Source organism: Rhea americana, unplaced genomic scaffold (genome assembly GCF_003343005.1).
Source record: "Rhea americana isolate MKP2758 unplaced genomic scaffold, rheAme1 scaffold_164, whole genome shotgun sequence".
Taxonomy (NCBI): Eukaryota; Metazoa; Chordata; class Aves; order Rheiformes; family Rheidae; genus Rhea; species Rhea americana.
This window is the reverse complement of record NW_028185750.1, coordinates 1,584,275-1,590,325: the sequence shown is the minus strand read 5'-3', so window position 1 is coordinate 1,590,325 and position 6,051 is coordinate 1,584,275.

The following is a 6,051-nucleotide window of genomic DNA, read 5'->3' as shown; positions in this document are numbered from 1 at the left end:
TTCGGCCAGGCGAAGCGCAGAAGGAAAGCTGCTGAAGCTGAAAGGGGTTTACAAAGCAAAATAAAAATACGCRTCCAGAGGGGTTAAACAACTTGGCCATGGACACCCAGAGGAGCCTCTCGCTGCGCGAGCCAGACGTACGCTGCAGCATAGAAGGGAAAAGGCAGCCGACTTCTCAAACACGCTAAGCAGTAAAGCTCACTTGACCACAGCCAGTTCATCTGCAGAGGGTTTTGCTCTACTCTACCTGGAGACCAACAACTATTCAGCATTTCTGGAGAAAACAGCCTTTCCCTTCTAACACACACTTGATAAACCTCCCTGGGCTATTTGGGAACACTTTCATACCCAGGGATGATCCCAGCAAACCCTGGCTTCTGCTGCTGCAGACCGCAGCATGCACACATCTCCAGTCAGATTTGATGAAACCACAAGGAAAGACAAGGTTTAAATATTTAAATCAAAAGGAAATTCAAATTTCAAAATGCACAAACCCTAAMTACTTGAAAGGGGAAAGGTCTTCAGCCATTTCCCTAGAAGCCAACACACATTATTAATGAAGAACAGGTTTTCTGAGACTTAACAAAACTGCCTAACCCAAAGCAGTGTGGCCTTTACCTCTTCCTGAAGAATCACAGCCCACATATAAATTTCCTTTTTAAAGATAAAAAGATACAGGTGGCACTTGCTGTTTGGAGGAGCAGGAGCTGCAGCCAGCAGCACCCCTGATGCAACTGTTCCACTAATGGCTGTTAATTGGCTCCACACCTGAAAGAGACTCGGGGAAAAGGATTTTCCAGCCTTCCTTGCAGAAGAAAGTTTGTGTTAGGTCCCTCCTTTTATTTTTCAGTCAATGAGCCTGGCTTTGCAAGCTTGTGCATGCTCAGCTTTCCCTATCTGTAATGGCACTGGCTTCGGTGAGACTTGTAGGTGTGTTGCATGCTGGTGTCCTTCATCCTCCTTCACGAACAGGTCCAACTCTGGACTGTTTGGGTCGTTTTTTGCTAACTTTGTTYTCATTTATTATTTTTATTTTACGCAGTATCTGAAGCTGTGAAAAATGATCCAGGGTAAAGAAAAGGCACTTGCTGACCATGCACATATGCGCAATATTCCGGTGTAAAAGCAGCTCTGCTAGTTGCGGGAACGCCTCCGACCTGGGGCGAGGTGCTGCTGAGGTCCTCGCCCGTGCCACCGCCAGCCGCCGCCCTGGTTTCTCCTGCGAGGTCCCGGGAGGGCGCCGGCCCCGGCCGCGTCCCGAGGGCTCCGCGGCCCCGTCCGCCCGCGCAGCTCCCTGCCCCTGCGCGGGAGGGGGGCGCGCGGCGCTGGGAAACGGAAGAACGGGTACCCACGCGGTGCCGCGGCAGAGCCCAGGCTCCGTTTATCAGTCTTGGGAAGTTCCGCTGCATGGCACAGTTTAGGATGAAAAATGTAGGTAATGTCAGAAACRTCCCCAGGAAGCTGCAGTTCAGTAAATGGCTTTAAAAATAACTAACTGAACCACAACACGGAGACACAGAACTGACCCAATCCTTTCGGTCTTTAAAATCACGTACCTACGCTATATTTCAGGCTCAATTTATCACAGCAGGCCCCTTCCTCAGCGGTGCGTGGCGGAAGGGAGTGCRCCGGCCTTCTCGCCGCAGCCGCTGCATCTCGTGGCAGCAACGCGTTCGTGCCCAAACCCCCCGCGGCGGACGCGGAGCTCGGCGGCCCGCGCAAGGCGGAGGCGTTGGCGGGCGCCCGCGGGCCCCGCGCGGGCTGGCAGCCCGCTTTGCGCGAGGGGAGCTTCTTCCCCTGGTAAGGGCAAATCGGGACTGCTCAGCACAGCGGATTCAGCTTTTTCCCTCCAACGCTTGCATCGGTAAGCAGACAGAAAGGATTAAAATCAGCCTTCTCTGTTCTCTTTTTCTGATCATTTCTGCTTAAGCATTTACCTAATTGCATTTTGGATATAATCAAACTCCATGAGACAAGGGCTTTTCTCAGCTTACCCTAGTCAGGTCTTGGACCTGCCATGCTCGATTTTAGTGGTAATGCACCTTCAAGGCATGTTGTGCTCCTCTGTTGAACTACAGAAATAATAAATGATTTTCCTAATCTCTTTGCTGTTACCAATTTACTCTAATCTCATTAGCACAGTTGTCGAAATCCTAAACATCCTTGCAGCTGAAAAAACCCAAGGAAACTTGCAGATATTATGGAATTAAGAAAAGAAAAATCAACAAAGCACGTTCCCCATTTTCCATTGCGTTTAGCTGAATGGTTTCCAGTGCATCCTCAGCTACAGAAATATGTCCAGGAATGAGTTAGTGCAGACAAGAGGTACAGGGAGATTTGGAATCAGGCTTCTTTCTTGCTCATCCATGCACCCGGAGGCTCCTGTGGCCTTAGGAAACATCTGAGATTTAAGGTTTGCCAAACCGAGAATAAAAATATACTGACAAGAAAATCAGTTTAACTTTCAAACAGCAGAACATAGGGATTCACAAACCCAGAGAAATCTTGGGGCAGAACTGCTGGAGGTGATGCGTGAAGAATTCACAAAAGAATTACAGAAACCACGTGGAAATGGCTTGTTAAGAGGAGTACTTAGGAAGCAAAAAAAGGCAGCAAACAGTACCAAAATAGAGCTGTTACGTTTCCTTCTGGGTACCCTTTAAGATAACACCCACTAGTGCGCTGGGCAGTTGGGGCCTTCTAAGAATAAACTGATTAAAGAACATTTTGCAACCTATAAACCTGGTGCAGTTTAAAAGAAGTCTTTTAACCTTGGAGGTCCTATTTTCCTTAATAAGAAGCTGGGAAACCCCTCGCTTTCCACGGTTTGACCAGCTCATTAACAGACTGACAATATCTCAGGAGCTGCTGATGCTCAATGCTTTAATAATAACATCTGCTAACTTCCTCAGGGCCCTTTTCAGAAGAAATTAGGTACAGGTTTGCATGCCAGAGAAGGCAGGGATGTCATGAATCTGCATCCAGCTGGGAAAAGCAGACAGGCTGCAGAATCGCTGCTGCCACGGGCGCCGTCGCCCCTTCGCAAACCCGGGCACGAGGCGGCAGGTTTGTTCCAGTCTCGCTCCCTTCACCGGGAACGTGGGGCTGGATCGCGGCGCCCAGCTCCACGTGGAAGCCCCGCCGTGCACTCTGCGCAGACCTGCCGGCGACGGGGGTGCCACAGAGGGAGCTGGCAGCTGCTCTGGGATTTTTTTTAATCTAGTTTCCTAGGAAAACACGGTTCCTGTGATCCCTCTGTGCTTGTCTGTCTGCCTGTCCTGCCCAATAACTTTGAACTCTTTTTTTTGTTTTATTGATTTAAACCAGATTTCACAGAGAGGTAGAAGTCTCAAGGATAATTAAGTTCCTAAAAAATTTATATAAATAGGCATTTGGGCAGGAAAAGGAATTCCGAGTTAGAGCAGTCAGAAAATTCTGTGATTCCATCAGGCAGCTTCTGCTGTTGCCTACAGCAGCTCGCTGCCAGGAGCCTCCCTGGGAAAGACTTTAGGTGTCTTTATGTGACTTTATCTTCATGCAATTCCTACAAAGGCCAGTCACAGGAAACCACTCCGTCACCTCCAATGCTCACGGAGCAAATTGATTCTCACGCATCCCGTGCGCCCGAGCACGGCCTGATGCACAGACGCGGCAGGCTTTTCCCTGCCCGCGGAGAGCTCCGCCAAAACACCCTGGGATGTTCTGGGTACGGCTGGTGGGCGAATGGGTCTCGCCCTGGCTCGGGGTGGGGGGAAATCGTGTACAGGCGAAAGAAGTGCTCTGGAAGTGACCTGGCTCGGCGGGACTTGCAGCCTGCGGCCGTGATTCCTCGCCGTGGGAGCCCGGCCACGGCTGCGCCCCACCGCATCCCGGCRAAGGGGCTCCCCGGCAGCGCGGTGCCCCGGGGGGCTCGGCGTCCCCTCACCTGCCTGCTCGCTSCCATCCTCCGCTTCCTCCGAGCGCATCCCGACGAGCCCGTGGGTGCTCCCGCAGGACATGCGACAGGAATAGCAGTAACGAGCTTCTGGCTWTTTTTTTTTGGAAGAATGACTATTTTCAGACACTCCTGCTGGGAGCACTTCCCYGGCAGGGAAATGACCTAAAATGACCTTATGGCACTTTGGCGTCTTCGGCTCCCTGTTTTCTCGACACGTCCGTGACCTTGCAGCAGCCTCCCCCAGCCTTGCAGCAAACCTGCAAACATGCCGTGTGCACCCGCCTTCCCGGAACGGCTTCGYCTCTCTCCTGTCGCTTCGAGCGGGTGCTCACAAGGCGACAGGGCCACCAAGGACGTAGGTTGCAATCGTGGGGTCATACAGGACAAACACATCAGTGGTTCAGCATACAAGGAAGCCAAGGCKAATGCAGGAAACAGAAACCCCCAGAGAGGGGACCCCGGGGGTCTCCCGGGACAGCCCTGACATCCACATTTCCATCCCGGCGAGCTTCCAGGAGCCCTGAGCTGCGCTGGTTTCCCGTGCGCTGCAGTAACGGTGGYATGGACATATTTATGAAGTGCTAGTTTCCAAAGAATACCGAACGCCAGCACTGAATTTCTAGAAATTCAGACATTCAGTATGAAGCACTAACATTCTGCTATTTTCTTTTCCTCTAGCAGTGTCCTCAATTTTAAGAAACAGATGCAAATTATATTTTATTCTAGTGCCACGTTCTGCCTTTGAAGAACTGGGCTATGTTTGCGAGCGTGCCGGCACAGCGCACATCCACGGACACGAAGGCGCTGGGCGCGCTGGCGGGCGGCTGCTCTGCAGCGGCTCCCGCGGCTCCCGGCGCTGCGGGCGCCAGAGCCCTTCTGCCGCGGCAGGGGTTCCCGCAGGGGAGACCTGCGCCCGGCTGCAGCCCCGCGTGCTTTGGCAGCCGCCGGCACACCGAGGACCCTGTATGCACCGCGAAAGGCTGCCAGCACTAGTAGTCTTCCTAGGGTGTCACCTTGGTATCAGGAAAACCACTTTGCATGGAAAATAGAGACGCGGGAGAAATGTCCTCAGACCGAAGAGTTTGTATGCAGTGAATTTTGGTAAGGATGAAAACGATTCAGCTGAAACAAAACTTAGTTAAAAACTAAAACGACTATGAACTGTAAGTACAACGGTGGGGGTCTCACCTGTTCAGCGTAGGTATGAAAATCCTTCTAAAAGWTGAGCATAGCCTCCTTTTACTTGCTTTTAGGCTTTGCTGTACCAACAAACCCAAAGCTCCAGGACACAGCAGAGAAAGCAAACCCTGAGCCGGCAGCACCTCGACAGCCAGCAGAGCAGAGGGGTTTGAGCACAGGCAGAGCGCGGCGACTTAGGGTGAAATTCTCTCTTTCTCCCTCCTCCATTTTTCAAATGGCTGGAGAAACAACTGGTTTGTTATTTTTTTCAGTGAAAACAGATAATGAATTTCTGATTTGGAATTAACATATTTTTAATATCTGTTAAATAAGAAAAAGGCAGGGAAGCAGGTACCGGTGCGCTGTTTCGGCCGGGGCCGCGAGGCAGCACCGGGCCCGCCGGAGCGGCTCCCATCCCTGCCCGCGCAGGCACGGGGGACGAGGGACGCCGCTCCGAGAGGACGCCGCGGGAGCGGGGAGGGGGCGAAAGGCACCGACAGCAGGGCTCACTTAGGGCGAAAGACGTCCTCAAAAGGCTTTTGAAGTTCATGAAAGGCACGGCTTCAGCTCTAACTGCAAAATAAACCAAACCAAAGCAAGGAAGACGTGTTTCCCGATTGATTTTCATCGCGGGACGGCGGCTCCTTCAGGGCAGAGGCGTCGGGCAGGGTTTCACCGTCCACTCGTAAGCGCGTGGGTTCACGATCGCCAGATGCACCCTGGGCTCCCGCTGCGCTCGCCCAGCTCAGCTGCTCCCGCTAGATGTTAATGCTCAGCTTCTCGAAACCGTGCCTGGGTGCTCAGAGACCCAAATACCTCCAGTCTCAAGGGCCACAAAGCTGATMGTTTCGGGGACCTCCGCAAACGCTGCCTGGTTCCCGCCTGTTCAGGGCCCCGGGAGGGAGAAGGCGCGAACGGGCCGTCGGCGCAGACCG